The following is a 19,431-nucleotide window of genomic DNA, read 5'->3' as shown; positions in this document are numbered from 1 at the left end:
CAGCCATGGGCACAAACTTTAATAAGTTAATGTTTACCAACCCATCGCTCCTCCCAAGCTCCACCCTCTCGTCCAAGTATGGTCACTTCTGGCTCCCAAAAACCGACATGGTGTTGATCAAAATGCTGAACTTGAAGCTGCAGTAGGTAAGATGGAGAAGAGAGCGGCTTTGCTCCAAAATTTGAAAGGTCACAACCTCCAGGTCCCTCCCCCTCTCTCTCCACGGCGCTCAGTCCTGCCTCCAAAGCCCTCCCTGCAGAGGAGGCTGTCATGCGCGCGCAGGCTAGTAACCACAGCAACCGAAGGAGCCAGATATACATTATGTATAAACATTATTACATTATATTACACCACCAACACTATCGAAACAGATACACATCAAAGCGGAAATCAGTGTTTTTGCTGTGAACGGTAATCTACAGCTAATTCTATTTAGCAACACCACCAGCACTTAGTTTGCTAACAGAGACTGTGGAAAAAACAGAGCCAGCTAAGCAGTAACACACTGATGTGAACATTTAGCCGTGAGAGCACAGGCACACAGAACTATCAGGAGAAAGTCTGACACGGTCACACTGCCTGGACACTTCACAGAGATATTTTCAGCCACACCGCCATGAAACAACGCTGAACAGCAGCAGCAGCGGGAACAAGCTAACGTTAGCCCGACTGCTACATCAACGTAACACAGCGTCACAGTAACCGCAGACATCTTAGCAATGTGAAACAAAGACAGCAGGAATGAAGCTGGGGTAATTACCTGTCGAGCAGAACTGTCTAACTCAGCATGCTTTTTAATCCTCTCAGCTCCCGTAGCTCTCTCCACCTCTGACATGCAGCTCCAATGTTTACTCTCGCTCGTTTCTGTCTCGGTCCAACTCTTTCTCTTTAGCTTGCTTCTCCTCATTTCTCTTCTTCGGTTTAACGGTCTTTGTAGTGTCAGCCGTAGTTAGCGACAGAGATATGGGCAGTTTTTTCATTCCTGGTGGTTGTTTTTCAGCCTTTGTGGACACAAACCGGCTGACGCTGCGCACACTGAAGAAGGAAACTGAAGAAATTGAGCTTGACCGTGTGAGCATGCGCGGAGGAGTGGTGCTGCGCAGCGTGTGATTGACAGCAGCCTGAGAGACTGCTCGGCTCTGATTGGTTGTTGTGATTCAGGAGCGTTGGATTCTTACAAATGTCATTAGGAGCAGCAGGAGGAGCCAGAGGAACAGGATTTTTTTAACTATCCCTTGTCAGTACCCGATCCGTCCCGGCTGCCCGATCCGTTCAACATAAAAGCACAGAAAGGTTGCATTACTGCTTGTTTTATTAACATTTATTGTGAAAAGATGTTTTACCAAAATCACGTGGTGATCAATACAGACACGCATGCATGGAACAAATTGGGCAGTGCCGTAAAACAGGTTCAATTCTGTGCATGCGCTGACTTTTGCGACTTTTGACTGACTCATGTACTACTGCACGTTTAAAGTCGAGCTGAAACGGCATTTCGAGAGCATCTAGCTTCCGTATCGTGACGTATTTCCGAGTGAAACAGGACGTGCAGGCGGGACATATCATTAGAGGGATTTGATTTGATGGTTGAGAAGTGGGCGTAGACAGACGTTCTCCACAGCGCAGCAGCTGGCTAACTGACCGAGCGTTCTTGGTGCTCTGCGGCTAAATGTTGCAGATTGATTGGTTGAAATTGTTTGGTGCTAACTTACGTAAGCACGCGTGAAATTTAGTTTTACAGGAAGAAAAAATGATCGGATTTTGATATAAGAATACGAAGAAATTGATTTTCTGTATTTTTTTTGGCCTATATTGTCAAATAGATGCACAATATTACCGGGGATGTGATCTAAAAGGATTAAAATTACATTTTTCATTTCACCTCGACTTTAAAGAGACAATTGGAGCAAACATGACATAAAGTTAGTTTTAATAATGTAACTTACTGCAGCTTGAATGTTTCTTACAACAAAGTTGCACACACAAACACAAATCTATAGATGTGGATTAGTGAAATTAAAGGACAGTTCTCTCATACACCAGACTGTAAACTGAACATCTGTGTCATTATGTAATAAAAAACGTTCTCTTCCATGTTCATACTGTTATGAAACAATTGTTAAAAGTTAAAAAACTCAGGTGCACAGGTCTTTAGACAGTCAGGAGGTGGAGAAACTCATGCAGCTTGTGATTTTATGTTCATTGAATCACCACCAGAGGACAGCAGAGACACACTGAGAATTCAGCAGGCAAGCGTCTCTGCTGTGTCCATGTTTGCACCTGTAAATCATTAAGCAGGTGACAGTGTGAGCACTCACAGCACTTCTGCATTGGCTTCATTGGAACATTTCCGGATGTGACGCATTAACACATTCTCACGCACAGTTAAGGCTCACATGAACAGAAATATTATATCTTGTGTTTATAATGCAAAATCTAACCACGTATAAGTTGCCCCCTGCGACCCTGAACAGGATAAGCGGTGTAGATAGATGGACGGGTGTATTTGGGTTTGTGAATCTTAAAATGCTTTAAATAATAAGACAATGTGTTACGTGATGCCCAGTGGGAGGCGCTAGTTTAAAAGAAGGCTGCCTTGGGCCTTCGGTTCAGTTACAGAGGAGACAACACCTGATTAATCTGCTGCTACATTTTTCTTCTGGTTTTGAATCTCAATTAAAATCTCGAGTAAATGAAGAACTTCTTTCTTTTTGCCATTTTAAATTCTGTACGGTTCTTTTTGTGTGTTTTCTTCTTTTTACTGTAAATATTTTCACTGCACATCGGAGGTCGGCTTATTAAACCTCACCATCGGAATATTTACGACTACACCTTTGTATTTTTCCCCAGTTTTGAGGGAGTTTGACAGAGAACCCTGCAACAGTTGTCAGCCGTGTGTGTTTGTGTTTCAGCTGCAGACAACTTGTGAGGAAAAAACAACTTTATAAATAAAGCACGGCTAAGGAAGGCCACCGTGTTTTTCCTTTTCATCACAATTTGATCTGTAATTCTGTAAAATCTCAAACTTTAGCTCACAGGTCAGGCCTCATTAAAGTCACGGCTCAAACTTTGTTTTGTTTAAAGTTCATCTATAAATTTACGTCGATAAAACATCAAAAACTAAACGAAACATTTTCACAACAAAGTTCGGTTCCACTGAGCTGCAGCTCCCCTGTGGTTGATCAGTGTTTGTTGGATCAAAGTCAGTATTTGATGTCAAAATATTGGTTATTAATTACTCCCCAGTAGACCTGCATAGACACATATTTGTGATGTGTGTTTGTGTTTGTGTGATCTCACATTAATTCATGTTTGATAATTAAATCCAGTGGAAGTCGGATAAAAAGATTCCTCTGCTGCTGCTTCAGGATGTTTTTCCTTTAATCGTTCGTATGTTTTGTATTGTTTGTTTGCTGCTAATTTTTTAATTAAAGATGCTAATTTTACCTCCAGCAGCAGTCGCTAATTTGCATTTCTGCCGCTGCAAAAAACATAAAACTGCTCTCCCAGATTTCCAGACCCTGCTGTTTAGACAGAGAGAGGAGGAGGAGAGTGAAACTCCGATGGATCAGACAGCAAATGAGCAGGAAAGGTCCAGTGTCTGCTGAATCACCTGAAAGTAAGAATCATTGTGTTTTTGTGACCTGAGAAGGAGCTCTTTATTCTGCTGAGCCAGAGGATCAACTTCCACACAGTTCATCCTTTGTTGTGTAAAAGAGGGAAGAGTGAGATTTATGACTCCACAGATTCACCTGCTGCAGTATCTCTTTTCACAAAATTGCAAAGCATGCTGGGACGGCACAAGTGAACCAACTGACCAATCAGGTCTCAAGCCACAGAACAGATCATACAGGTGGACACAACAACTGTGATCCACACACGATGGATGGAAGTTGTTTTTATATGTAGAAATGTATTTTTCAGATTCAGCCAAGTCAGTGTGGAGAGGCTGCTTTCACACCTGAAGTCCGTTTGTTGTTCCACAGATGGATCAGTTCCATTCTCCTTTTTTTTTTTGTCACTGAACAGTTTGAACACCTCTGTGTTCTTGTGCGTTCCAACAAGCATTAGTGAAATTGTTTGCCCTCATGGAGCCCTCACCTCGTCGCTCCCCCACGTTTGTCCTCCCCTCATCCTGCTGCCTGGCTGCGTGGCGTCTCAAGTGCAACACACTTGAGATCTGCAAGTGTCGGCATCTGTTAACAACCCACAATGCACCAGTGTTTTTGTTTGCTTCCTGTATTTGGTCCTACTTTAAGTCCGATTATGGTCTCACCTGAATCGAAATGGACCGAGTCCCGTCTGTTCTGTTGGACCATGGTCCGGTGGTTTGGTCCGCAGCAGAGTTGGACTGCACGTTCTCACCTGTTCAAACGAACCGGACTTTCAAAGTAAAGTCTGAAGGTCCGGACCAAAGCTGTCAGGTGTGAATGCACCCTTATCTTTAGCTATGATCTCTGTCCAAATAATTTAAGCACCATTTTCATATGCCTGTGTAAACAGGACGCAGGTTGTCTGCTCTTTGGTTTCAGTCTCAGTTTCTGCCGTGGATGCATTATTTGGACCAGAATAGTAGAGCTAAAGATTGACCTCATGGGTTACCATTCACGCAATCGGCTCAGCCCGACTTCTTGTTTGGATTCGGCAGGAAAAAGTCTGCATGAAGTCGGGTGAAAAATTGAGCCACTTGCGTTCACACATGCAGTGTCAGAACCTTTTCAGGAGTGCATGTGTAAAGAGTTTTGATCATCAGAGTCATAAAGACGTTGTTTGAGCTGTTCTGTCAACAGTCACTTTTATGGCTTATGGGAAAAAAACATTTTGGGTGCTACAACAATTTTCTGCTACATTCTGTCCACCAGCCGCCCGAGGCGACTAGCAGCTCTGTGAGGAGGTCCAGCAGGACATTAGCCTCCACACATCAGGAGGAGTCAGTGAGTGTTGTTTTTTTTATTCATCTATCAGGAACTTTGAGGTGGAGGGGAGAGTTACTACATGATATGTAACGCTGTGAAACCCCCTCGATAAGATCAGGTGGAACCAGTTGTCATCAGGTTAACTTGAGCATCCAACAGAAGTCTGATTTTAGGACGGCAAATTTCAGTTAATCAGATGGTAAAAAGCCAAAATAAGTCTTTTGTAATTCCAGCTTTTAAAACTGCAAAATGTGGAAAAGTTTGGTGCCATAAAAGGATTCTGCTTTGGGTCTGCACAATCTTCATTTAGTGGCAACGACAAGAAAGGTCAACCAAATTCTCTGTCCTGTTTTTGACAGTTATATAAATACACAGATAGATTGATCATGTCTTAATGAAGTCAGCAGCAGCTCCTCTGTCAGCTCTCCACACTCAGAGTTGATCTGCTGACCCGCACGAGTGTTATTTGTTTAAAGCAGAGCTAATCCTCGATTGTCACGCTCCTGTAATCCCATCGTCGGCCTTCCTTTTCAATCCCATCATCCCCCTCTCTCTCTCTCACACTCCCCGGACCTTCAGACAGCGAAGAAATCACCACGACGGCCACTCCAACATGAACCAAATGTCAGCGGCTCCTTCCTCGCCGAGCCGCAGACAGACATGATAATTAAAGCCGCCGCTCGTTTGCCGATCCGTACTCGTCTGCCGCCATCTTTACCTCGATGGGAGAGCGAAAACAGCATCTGAAGGACTCTGAAGGTGAAGCCAGGAGAGGAGAATCTATTAAATACAATAACAGAGAGACCTGAATTTAAGATTAAGCCACCTTAAAATCTGAAGTGGTCCTGAAGTCCAAAAGTCACGGGGACATTTCAAAAATATTTCTTTAAAAAAGTATATTTGCTGATGACAGGAGATTTTTCACCTCTGGAGTTTTTGGCTGCTCGGTGATCCTGCCGCTGGTTAATTAACCTCCAGGCTGTGAAGACGAGAGGGTTTTAAAAAGATTCAGGCAGAACTTATCAGATTTAATGTTTATATTCATGTTCATGTCTGTAAAACGTTAACAGTCATTGTTGTTCAGTCTGTCCTTTCGCTGGATGTTATTTCATGTTCAAAGACACCTTGATGAAAATAAATACAACATAACATTTTTATAATACAGAAGGTTCAGGTTTCTCTTTCAGCTAAACCCAGTGCTTACAGATGAAGAAATGTGGTCGTGTTTATGTTCTTTCTTATTTATTTCAGTGAGATTAAATAAAGGTAACTATTTTTAATTGTCCTTTTCTTAATGTTTCTTTGAAAATAATATCTATACTTTTTCCTACTTTGTTTATTGTGACCACTAAGCACCAAAAGGCCGTATTTCTCTTTTCCTTTTGTCTCCACAGAAACAGAAACTCCGCGAAGCTCTGTTTCTGTTTCTCTCCTCCTTCTTGGCAGGTCGCTGCGTACCAGCAGAAGGTAAACACAGCTGTCAGTGCGCATGTGTAGCTAGCTAATTCAGCTAGCGAGCTGTCAGAGAGGACAGCGTTTACTTTGTGGAAATATTCACATTATTCTGAATGTTTGGGTGAAAGGGACGAGAACAACATGACGGTGAAATGTAAGCTGTGTCTGGAGGAGAAGTGCTCATCAGCTGAAAAATGTGAAGAAGCATCTGCAGCTAAACACAGCTCCACAACACTGGTGGGACTGAGAGCCTGTGTTGTATTTTTGTCATGGAAACAGCTGTGCTTAATACTGGCTGCCTCTGCCCAGTTCACTGTCAGACTGTTAGCATCATAAAGAGGTAAACACGTTACTTTTCTCAGTAGGTAACACAGTAACGTAACGAGTTACTTTTAAAAATAACGTTACCCAGCCTTTTATTATACAATGTTCTGATCATGAAGCTAAAAGGGCAAATAAGCTAACAATTACTAGTCAAACAATATATAACAAAAACACTCTCAAGCTAAAATAATTGTTTAGTCTATAAGCATTAGCTTAGCCTCCCTAAGCTAACTAGATAGAAATATTCCTGCTTGTTGCTATTATAGCATTAGCAAGGCTAAGCTAGTCATCCAGCATACTCAAGCCAACAGCATGCAAAGCTAACGTTAACTTAGCAAGACTAAACTAGCATTAATTGTACAGCTCACATAAACTAATAGCGGCTTACGAGTCTCAGATTAAATATCTTTCACATGTTTTACTACACAGGACAAAATTTTGTTCTTACTGTTTTAGGCGAGCACCAACTGCAGGATTAAGAATAAAATATGTCCAAAATAACAGAGAAAATAACCTATACGACTTCATTGGTCCAAAATCTAAGAGGCTATATGAAAGTGACCTGTGGAGAAATCAACCTACAGAAGTTCTTTGAAAAAACATCCGTTAGAAAAATAACTGAAGTTTGGAATTATCATAAATAAATGTGCACATTTCGTTGTTGTTCATCGCCGAATTAAAAGAATCAGAGATATTCTTCTGCTTCTGTGGGGACGAAAAGATCACAAGCTAAAGGTAAACTCATTACAGCAAATCAGCAGTGATTCTATACAACAAGTGTGTGTGTGTGTGTGTGTGTGTATGTGTGTGTGTGTGTGTGTGTGTAACACCTGGTTATAATGTTTTCCTCTAAAGAGCTCCAAATGTTGATCGATCCACATCTGAAAATAGTTCCAACTGATGCACTATTTTCCCCCTGCAGTGACCTTTTAAAAACAATTAAGATGATACATATGTGAGGTTATTTTATCACTTCAGTAGAAACCAATGGGAATAAAGCTGAGAGCAGCAGACAGGTAGTTAGAAAGTAAAGAGAGACAGGTTGTTGGTTTTGAATCGAAACTTTTACTTTTTTTTACTTTTTACTTTATAAAGAAGGAAACGGTGCAAAGTCATAATTCTGCAATACTAAAAAACAAATGTTCATTTTTATATCTTATAATTCAGCCTGAATCACACTGTAGCCTCAGAACATTATCCAGCATCATCCAGGAGGGGAGATGGTGGGTGGTGCGTCCCCTCAACCCTTCACTCTGACCCCCGGGTTACCCCTCCCCCTCGTCCCGCCTGCTCCATCCCGCCTCAGGTTTGGTTTTAATGGTGATGAGCAGAAACAGCAGATCAGGACGGTCGCTGTCTGTTTTCTCTCAGGGAGCGAGGAGTTAAAGGTCTCTCCTTGTTTCTTTTGAAGCGGATGGAAAAAGACGCCACAGACGCCGCCGGTGGTGAATCCTGATGTCACCATCGCCTGCGACCACTCAACAGAGCCACAACGCACCTCTGCAGCACACAAGTGTTGAGACGTAAACATACATATCCTGATACATCCATTCTTACAGCACCAAAGATTTTCCAGGAAGAAGCCTTTCCTCTAAAAACAGATAAAAAGACTACAACAAATCATGCATAATGCAAACAAACAGATTTCACGAGGCTCTCAGTTAACCATTTAGGTGCTTTTCAGCTCAAATCACGGCTTCAAGTCATGAATTATGATGAGCACACCAGGCCGCCACATGCACACTCCCCCCGATCTGTAAAATGAACAATTAAGAAGCGGGCCGCTAATTAAGCGCAGAGATCAAGCGCCTTTCTCTCCTCGCCCTGAAGGAGGTTCTTCCACTGGGCCTTTGATCAAAGCGACGCCCAAGGAAGGAGCCCCGCGCCGGCACATTTCCTCTGGCTAAGCGCAGATTAATGCTCCGCTCGCAGGATCCCCGCTTACAAAACAGAAAGCTGTGAGAACTCGAAAACTGACACAAGCAGATAACACAACAAATATTTCCGGCTGAACAAGATCCATGAAAGTCGCAGCTTGTTGAATCATTATTACACATGAAGAAGAAGCTGCGACCAAAAACACTTGTTTGTGAGTCAAAACAAAGACACATTTCACACGGGGAGCTTGTTCTCGGTGACTCTGCTGCCTTTTGTTCTGCTCTCCAAAGCCAAATGCTAATGAAGCCAGGCGCTGGAACTTTAAAATTTTTATTTATGCCCGCCTACTGAGTTGCACATGTTTAATCTTGCCGTTTCTTTTTCTTGTGCTCTTGTTCTTGGGGAATATGCAAAGTTTATCAGGCCTGCATCCCGACTTTCATGTCAGGCCTTGGCTTCTTGACTGAGACGCTGACAGACGCTGAGAGAGATTGAAGAGTCAGGTAGAGGCAGAGTTAGCCTGCAGGGTTGAATCAGTGCGGTGACGCCCGTGTCTGCTAATGCGCCCTGACGTGCTCCTGATGCCAGCCCTTCATTATAAATATTTTTAAAGGCATTACGACCTTCTGCGCCCCCGTCCGGGACCTGAGCGCTGCGTGCATGCGCCTTTGATTTCTGCTCCTCCGTGGGTTTCAGGCTCGTCATTATGACAGCACTGCCTGACAGCTCCTCGTCACATGCCTCTTGTCGTCTTTTGTGGGAAGTTTTGCAACAATTAGCATAAATATTTCATCTCTTTTTGCCCTGCTGCTGCTGAAACAGGATCCGGCTGAAAGGCTGACGCGTCCCAGAGATGTCACCGAGCGCTGCCGGAAAACGACAATCCTTTGTAAAGTGTACTTTTCTCCCCATTAACATACAAAGATGAAGCAGGAGAGGCAAACAGCCAAACACATGTACCCTTTGTGGAATCTTTTATTGAACATGTTTGGGAGCAAAGAGAGTAGAGTTTGATTACGAATCGAAAAAGCCTCAGTGAATTGTGGCCTGCGAGAATGCAAATCTCCCTGCTGCATTTATGAGATAAACTTGTACACATTATTTATTTCACACCAACTTATTTACATTCTAGATGGAAAGCCATCCGCTGGAAATGTACCGAGGGAATCATCGCTCCCTGTCGCGCGGGGTGCATCGCTGCTGACACCGAGTTCTGACAAGTGGGAGAAAGTCAAGAAACTTTCAGGTAAGTAGTGCAGAAAACTCACAGAGGAGCTCTGTCTTTTAAACAAAGTTTTATTTCAGTCAAATCTTTCACTCTGCTCATAATGAAGGTGCAGCAACATTATAGAGGCACATAACGCTGTGCCAATTAATCTCTGTGTCTGCGCGTGCCTGCAGCCATCCAGCAGCAAAATTAAATATATACTTACATCTGATTTCAAAGGAGTTGTAAACCCTCTCTGGCTCCGACGCCCACTGTGGAAGACTTTACTTAAGCTTGAGGAAGAGCATCATTAAAATTAAAGTGAACGAAGGGAAGCGAAAAATTTCACCACTCCTGCCGACGGCGACTGTTCAGCACTTCAAAACAAACTGCAGGGGCCGACTGAATCCCAGTCAAACGCGTGTCTTTCACTATTTGATGTTGTTTGTAGGCGCTGAGTTGATTAGCTCCCCCAATAAAAGATTCACGTTACACTGAGACATAATACAGGCAGAAAGCTGAACGTGTTCGTTGTCATAGGTTCAGCTATAAGCATGTAGGTTAGAAAATTAGTAGGAAATTTGTCCTCAGATAAGAAGAGAAACAAAACAATTAGTCTAAATGTGCAAATCCAGTAGCCTTTAAATCTCTTGTGCAGAGCAAAACAATTATTATTCCCCAACAAATGCACGACTTCCTCCTGTTTGTTTGCTAACAACAAAATAAAATGTATGAATATCCTGTCCATCGTATCTCTGCTGAACGTGTCCTCAACACGCATGTGCGGTATCCTCTACAGAAAAATGTCATCCTGCTTCCTTTTCACTAACGCTCTACTCACTGTGAAACTTTTCCCTGTGTTCCCTTCCCTTGTGTTTCTTGGTGTCTCTCTCTGTCTGTCTCTTGGCATGGTCCATCCTCAGGGCCCCTCACCTGCTCCACCAATCACCACCTCCTGACTGCTTCAGCCTGCTCACCTGTTCCTCAGCAATCAGCCTGCAGTGTATATACACCAGTCAGCCATAATATTATGACCACTGACAGGTCGAGTGAATAACATTAATTATCTTGGCCCCTGTCAGTGGGTGGGAGATGTTAGGTAGCAAGTGAACATCATCAAAGTTGATGTGTTGGAAGCAGGAAAATTGGGCGACTGTAAAGATGTGAGCGACTTTGACAAGGACCAAACTGTGACGGCTCGATGACTGGGTCAGAGCATCTCCAAAACTGCAGCTCTTGTAGGGTGTTCGTGGTCTGCAGGGGTCATGACCTACCAAAAGTGGTCCAAGAAAGGGAAACCAGTGAACCATCAAAAGGGTCATGGGCGGCCAAGGATACTTTAATGTGCATGGGGAGCGAAGGCCGGCCCTTTACTTTTATATCATGTGGTTGGCCGGTGCGTGCGCTTACCTGGAGAAGACATGGCACCAGGATGCACTATGGGAAGAAGGCAAGTCGGCAACGCAGTGTGAAGCTTTGGGCAATGTTCTGCTGGGAAACCTTGGGTCCTGCCGTTCATGTGGATGTTACTTTGACATGTACCACCTACCAAGTACACCCCTTCAGGGAAACGGTATTCCCTAATGGCAGTGGCCTCCTTCAGCAGGACAATGAACCCTGCCACACTGCAGACATGGTTCAGGACTGGTTTGAGGAACACGACGAGTTCAAGGTGTTAAATTGGCCTCTCAATTGGTCAGATCTCAATCCAATCGAGCATCTGTTGGACTTGCTGGACAAACAAGTCTGATCCATGGGGGCTCCACCTCATGCCACACTTTCACACCTTCAGAGGTCTAGTGGGGTCCATCCCTCGATGGCTCAGGGCTGCTTTGGCAGCAAAAGGGGGACCAACACAACTGGGCAGGTGGTGATAATGTTATGGCTGATTGGTGAACACTGGTTCTTGAGTCATTAATCGCTAGACCGTTCAGTCTACCTGGATGGTAACAACGCTTAGGCCTGCTCGTTTATTCTGTGCTTTATATGTCGCTCCTCGTGTGCAGCCTCTCGCTAATCTTTTTCTCCTGTAACAGAACTTTCTCAACCTTAACAACAATATATTTCAAATCATTCTCCTTTGGGCCTCCAAAGTCCTCACAGCAGCCATATTTGCTTCCTACCAGCCTTCTTTATGGAGAATGGATCAGGGCGCTCCCATTACTGACAAGCCGGGACTCCTTCATCACGTGGCTTCAAAAGAAGAGGCAGATAGACACGCACCCTGCTGCACCTCCAAAAGCCAAATCATAAAGTGATTCAGTGACATCGAAAACAACAATACGCTTTGAATTAACCCTTTATCGGCACACTGGTAATAGTCATCTGCTCATTGTCCTCAACATAGAACACCTGTCTTAACCTTTTTCACCCGGCTAAGAATGTAACATTTCTTTATTCTGCATGTGTCTGTCAAAGCTCTTATTTCCTCACTTCCTGTCTATCACACACACAATTTTCATCTCCATTTTTACCCAAACCTCGGGCAGATCATCTGTCACTGAACTTTCTAACCAAGCCGTCATGCAAATGGACTCAGTCAGCTGTGTCCTCCATCTCTGATCCTCCTCTCCTATACATATATCATCCTCATAATAACCCTCATCTACCCCACCCATCCCCAGGGTGACCACAGGAACCCCCCCACCCCCAACCTCACCCACCCCAGGCGCCTACAGCACCACTGGGATTTACTATCAAAGACATACATTGCATTTGGCGGGGTCTTATTCAGCGCTCAGTGACTGTATTTCACTGATGTTGGACCTCAGATGAGAGTGTAGCTTAGAGAAGAATTAAAGCCTTTCCTGCTAAATTGCAGCGCTAACTACATGGAGTGGTCCAGTGAAAAGGGGCTGCTATGGCTCATGGGAACTGCAGCATTTGGAGTCTTTTAATTGAGGGAAAACAAGAATCTTAGGTACAGCATATACGTTTACCGAAAATATTCTCACAATGACAATGCCCTGTACAATGTTTACCATGTTAAGCATCTTAGTGTCACCTGTTAGCATGCTACTATTAGCTTGTTAGCAAACACAAAGTAAAGCTGAGGCTGCTGGGAAGGTCATCGGTTCTGTAGGTTTTTGGTCTTAAACCAAAGTACGGTGATGGCGCTACATGAACAGTCAGAGGATCAAAGTATTACAATTCATTCTGAGGGGAAAATTAAATCTTCCAATAGTTTCTGAGTTGGTGAGAATCGTCAAAGGCTGTACGCCACTTTGTTTCACTTTCTTTATTAAACTTCACGTTTCCTTGAAAACCCCCCGTGCGCATTTTGCCGTTGAAAAGACGTTTCAAACTGGTTCAAAAGTGAACGTTTATTCTCCGACTATTTGAAGATGTTGAAAAACCGTTTATGTTTAGATTCACACACATTTAATGGTGATCAATAAAGGTGCATTTCTTATATATGTAGTGGCTTAAATGATTGTAGAAGTGAGCGGTGCATCACAGTCACCAACAGGAAAAATTATTGCAAACGAGTGGAGTTTGATCCAAGCTCACGAGAGCAGCATTCAAGTCCAGCACTCATCACCGTCGGCCACCGAGGTCTCTTAAGACTCTTCTTCCCGTCAGGTAGTAATGAACTACGTCAGCATCCAGGCCTCGTTCTGCCTTCGTCGTCAGAGCTGCTCAGCCTTTCCTTTTCAGACTGTTTGCTTCATCTGAGCGTTGAGTTTGTTTCTTCTTCTTTGGATTTTCACTTCTTGTTGAAGTTGTATCTGTAGTCATCCATCTTTTCTTTGTTTGTTCAGCCATAGTAGATTACTGTTTACTCGCAACACTTGCAGAGAGCGGAAAAGCAGCCGCTTAGCTCCGCCTACCCTCTCTGGCAGACCAACCACTGCTGGCTGATGGAAAACGCGTCACTAACTGGGCGCCGCCACAGATACCCAGCCCATAATAATACTATATACTGCAAATACAAAGACTTTCATCAGTGGGCCATAGTCACCATTGTGTCATCTCATTTGGCGATAGATAGAGACTTAACAGACATTTATTGAAATAAAAGGAGATTATATCTTTAAAAAGGTGAGTTAATGATGAACTGATCCATGACAGTCCTCACAAACAGCACATGGCTTTAGAAGTATTTTAGCTACTGCTAACATCATATATCTACTATCAAATAAGACCATCGTCGGATGTCGAGAATCTCCCTCACAGAGATTACAGATTTGATGCACAGAAGAGTTTGATTGACGTCTTTCACATGGGTTGAATGACAACCAAAGTTCAAAGCGCTATTAATGCGAACCACCGATTGAACAAAGGACAAACAATGAATGAAAAAAAAAATCTTCACAGTGTTTTTTTCCCTCTTAGACCCCACGCTCAGAGGTTTTATCAATCTTCACTGGCCCGTCTCTTCATCTTTCCCGGCCGGTCCTGCTGAGAGACTCCATCTCATCCCCGGCTCTGCTCAGGCTGAGCCAGGCCCCAATGAGTTATTATTACATCCTGAGAATATGCAAATTGAAGCGGCTCGACGGTGTGTGTTTTTGATGGAAGAATACAAATCATCGCAGACATGACACTTTTTTAATTTTCCTGATGAATGTAATGCTTCAGAAAGAGGAAGGATTGATGACGGGGCGTAATGAACTCTTTAGCACAGAAAGACGGGGAGGCTTTTCATTACACTGTCCTGAGTGAAGACGCTCGTCCACAAATCTGTCCCAGCCGGCTCCTCTCTGAACCTCAGAGCAGAGGAGGACTGTGCTGGTGCGGGCGGCTGGCTAACACCATCTCTAAGTCAACACAGTTTACAGTGTTTACAAGGGCTAAAGTCGGCTGATCAGCAGTAAGACAACAGCAAAGAGGCATGAAAAAAGCACTCAGGAATGTGGACGGCCCATTTTCTGGAGAAAGTTTAAATCAACCTGTTGAGATTTCAGTTGATGAAGTTTTGACATCTTCTCCTGCAACTACAGTAAAGTGGTGATGGGAGGTTTTGGTCTGAAAAAGAAGCAATAAAGTTGTTTTGAAAAGACACCAAAAGCAGACGTTTTATCTTAAATGTCCTTGTTCGTCTGTATATCCACTGACCTGTGTACAGTTTAATTTAAGTTTAAAAAAAGACCCTCCCGTCTGTGCAAAAAAACATCCTTCCTCCTCCAAACTACAGACCTGAGATATAAAGAAGAGATACCTGTGATATAAAAGGAACAAAGTATATTTACATGTATTATGTATTGTACTCTAGTACATGTTTGAGGTGCACTTTTACTCCACTACATTTATCTGACAGCTTTACTTCCAGATTCAGAATTGACATGAAAAGAACACAATAAGCTTCAATCAACATATATTAAAGATGATTAAAGAAATAACTCGAACCTTACCAAACTGTCTTTAGTGTCTAGCTCAGGTGCTATGGACACGCCCCCTGCGCTCAGAGCCTCGACACCGGGCAGAGTCAACGAATTATACCGCTAGCTGCACGGATAACTAAGATGTGTTGCTAACAGAAGCAATACGTAGCTCTTGCTGCTAGCTGTAACACCAAGTGTCGTGTTGGCTGGATTTGCAGGAAGCGCACGTTAGCATCAGCTGCACCCTGATTAAATAGTTTTGCTCCCTCTGATTGGATGGTCAGCTGACGATGTGGAGGTGAGCTGAGACGTAAAGAAACGGTCAGAAATTTTAAGTACACAAATCTTACCTGTGAGCAAAAAACATTTCTTTTTTGACACATTCACAAATTTAGAAACTTGCATGTATTTTTTTTTTCACATGCACACAAAACATGAAATACATCTGCAGGCTGTGAAATTATTTGTGAACATATTTTGGGAGCTTAACATCAATACTTGACCTCATTAGGCGCCTTGTTTTTCCTTTAAATTACAGTTTGAGGCTTTAAAAGGTCAAATGATCCACTATGTCACCAAAAACAATCAATATATGAGTATCAGAACTTTGTTTTTTCATCTTTCCTCCAGAATGATTTGTCTCATGCCCTCTCAGATTGATTTGCCGACCCCTTGTAGGAGCCCGACCCCAAGGTGGGTGCTTCTACGCAAGAACAGAATCTGAGTAAAACTGAAAATAAATAAACTTTGGTGTGACCGGATCATTACAGGTTTGACTGTTTTCTTGGACCTTCGATGGGAAACCTTCAGTCAGCCTTTGTGCTGCTGTGTGTGTGTGTGTGTGTGTGTGTGTGTGGTTTAAACAGAGTAATGGCCTCCATTCATTATGAGGCCAGTTGATTTTCATTTACTCTCTCCGCTCCGACAATTAAAGGGAGCAGCTGAGGAGGTGATGGAGGGACCGGGACGCCCAGAGGTCGCCCACCACTTTAAGTGATAAATTAAATACTATTATCAAGACTCCATCCCCCACCTCCTCCACACACACACACACACACACACACACACACACACACACACACACACACACACACACACACACACATACACACACACACACACACACACACACACACACTTCAACTCTCTGTCCCATCATTGTGGCCGAATCACACGAAGAATCTACCACATCAACACTTAAGACAACCCGAGCTCAGTGGCATTTGAAGGATGTTCGGGTGCTCAGTATTCACACCAAACATTTGTCTTTGTATCTTAATTTCAGCCCTTGTCACAAACATTTTGGAGCTTTGCTACAGGACACATCACCCAATGCTAACACAGTAGGTCTCATTTTTGATTTAACCTTTGTTTAACAAGATGATGACAGCATAAGAACTCAAATAACACCTAACGTTTAACAGGAAATTAACTGCTAAACTGGAGCTAGCTCTTTGGTACCAAGGCACCTGCTTGAGAGGCTTGCTAGCTCTTTCATCTGTTCATCTCATCGAGTCAAATGGTTGAAGGCTTGACAAGCTGAGATGTTGTTCCATCGCATTAAAATGTTCTGTTGTCCTCGTCTGTCAGGTTTCAACTGGACTAGGTTGAAGTCTCATTTTAAATGCCCGCAAGAACTTCATCCTAGTCCAGCTGCCTTTCGGATTTAAACCTTGAATTACCTTGTGTCGTCCATGTTCTGATCCATTGCCTGCTGCCATTCTCCCTGTCTCCTTGCTGCCCTTCATGTTGTCATTTTCTGTTGTCCTTCCTGGAATCTCTTTGTGTCCTGTCCATCACCATCTCATGTCTTCCTGTCCTTCTTTCTCCCTCTTTTGTGTCTTGCATTCCTTATTACGTCTTCTCTATCAGCTTGTTTAGTTGTCCCTGCCTCTTCACGTTGTTCTCCTGTTTTGGTGTCATCCTCTCTATCATCTTGTGTCATCCTACACTCTCTTGTCCCCTTGTTGTGTTGTGCCTTGTTGTCCCACCAGTCGCCTTATGATGCCCCAAACATCGCAACAACACGTCTTGTTTTGTCATCTAGTCATTTCATGTCATTCTTCTTCTCCTGTCCTCCTGGTTTATTGACCTCATCATGTCCTTCCTGTGTTCACCTGTTGTTTCACCTCTTGTGCTGTCTCTTGAGTTTTCTTCTGCATCATCTTGTCCCTGAGTCAATTTGTTGCCTTCCACGTCCTCTTCTTCTCCATAATTTCATGTTGTTGTCCCAATCATTTAATTCTGTCCTGTCTTACCACGTTGTTTTCACCTCTTGTAAAGTCACGTTTCCTCCCTGTTGTCTTGTTTGTCTCCTTTACTGACTCTTGTTATTGTCTCTTATCGAATGTCCTCACTGCCATCTCGTATCCTTCTCCTTTTCCCTTCTTGTCAAGTCATGTTGTCTTTCCTGTACCCTTGATTCTTTGATCCCTTCTTGCTGCACTTCCAGTCTGTATCTCATGTCACGTCGTACCCCTTGTCCACCTTGTTAAATTGTGCCTTTCATATTGTTGTCCACCATGTCTTGTTGTTTCTTTGCCCTTCTTCGTCCACCTTGACCTCTTGTGTTGTCTCCATCATCTCGTATTCCTCCCAGTCGTATCATGTCTTCCTGCGTTGCTGTCCCTGTCATCTTGTTCTCCTTTTCATGTCTTGTTATCCTCCCTGTCTTCACGTGTTGTTTCACCTCTTGTCTTGTCATGTTGTCCTTCCTGTCCTGTCCTCTCTCATCTCTTAGTTCACTTGTCCTCTCGTGTTGCCTTCTGTGTCCTCCTCTTTTGCTGTCCACCCTGCCCTCCTCTGTCTTCTTGTCCTCCTTTCCTCCTCTCGTGTTGTCCCTTTCTTCTTGTTGTCCTCCCTTATCTCATGTTGTTGTCCCCATGATTTCATTCTGTCCTGTTTTATCATGTTGTTTGCACCTCTTGACAAGTCATGTTGTCCTCCCTGTTGTCTTGTGTCGTTGTTATCCCTTGTCGAATGTCCTCACTGCCATCTCGTATCCTTCTCCCTTTCCCTTCTTCAGTCATGTTGTCTTTCCTGCACTCTTGATTCTTTGTCCTCTCCATCATCTCATGTCGTCTGCTGTACTCCCAGTCTGTCTCTCATGTCATCTTGTAGCCCTTGTCCACCCTGTTAAGTTTCATCTTGTTGTTCACCCTGTCTTCTTGTTTCAATGTCCTTCAAGTTGTCTTGTGTTGTAGTTCACGTCATGCCATCCTTAGTTTAGCCTCTCGTTTCATTTCAAAGGTCTTTTTATGTTGCTGTCCCTCTACTCGTTTTGTTCTTATAATCTCTTATTGTCTTCCCATCTTGTCCCTTGTTTCATTTTCATCTGTATCATCTCATTCTTCATCCGTTTCCGTCCGCGACATCTCATGCCATTTATGATTTTTCTAGATCACTGGTTTTCCCCTGATTTTTCTCTGGTCTTATTGTGTTTTTCTCTCTCTCTTCACGATTCATTGTCCTCTGTCATCACATGTTGTCCTCCCTGTGGTTTTGTTTTGGTCATCCTCAATAACTCTTGTTTTTGGCACGTCATCTTGTCCTCATTGACGTCTTGCATCATGTGCCCTGTCCTCTTATTTTGTTGTCCTCCCCTTTCTCGTATCGTCCTGCCTGAGATCTCTTTCCATCCTGTCTTCAGGTGCCGTTTATCCTTTCGTCTTGTCATGTTGTCCTGCCTGTCCTCTTGTTTTAGTGTCTCTTGTATCATCTCATGTTTTCCTCCCAGTCGTATCATGTCACTTGTCTTCCTGCGTTGCTGTCCTTTTGTTCTTCTGTCATACTCCATACTTCCCTTTTCTTCTTCTCCTCCCTCTGGTGTTTTTGTCCTCAACCTCTCATGCCATCCTTGGTTCTCCCGTGTTTCCCCCCCTTGTATGTTTTTCTCTCGGTCGTCTTGTTTGGTTGTCTCCTGCATTATCTCGTTGTCCATGGTCCTTGGTCATCTTGTCCTCACTGCCATCTTGTATCACACACGTCCTCTCGTTTAGTTGTCTTCCAGTTGTGTTATTTTCAGTGGTCTTCTCCATCATCTCATGTTTTCCTCCATGTCATAATATGTTGCTGCTGTCCCTGTCCTCTTCTTTTGCTGTATGTCAATCAGCCCATTGTCCCAAATGTTTTCTCATCACAGTGTCCTCCCTGTCATCTCGTTTCACTATCTCTTTCAGTCATCCCACCCTTGTTGTTTGTTTTAATCTGTCCTCCATGTTTGTCCATGTCTTCCCTCCTTTAATCTTTTTGTTGTTGTCTCTTTGTCAGTTTGTCTGCAGTTCCCAAACTCTGCCGTACCAGCTCACCTTTCTTCTTGCACCGCCTT

The sequence above is a fragment of the Semicossyphus pulcher genome, unplaced genomic scaffold (genome assembly GCF_022749685.1).
Source record: "Semicossyphus pulcher isolate SPU_LCO1_2020_fin unplaced genomic scaffold, fSemPul1.0.p SCAF_1, whole genome shotgun sequence".
NCBI classification, from domain to species: domain Eukaryota; kingdom Metazoa; phylum Chordata; class Actinopteri; order Labriformes; family Labridae; genus Semicossyphus; species Semicossyphus pulcher.
Note: the sequence above shows the minus strand (reverse complement) of the source record.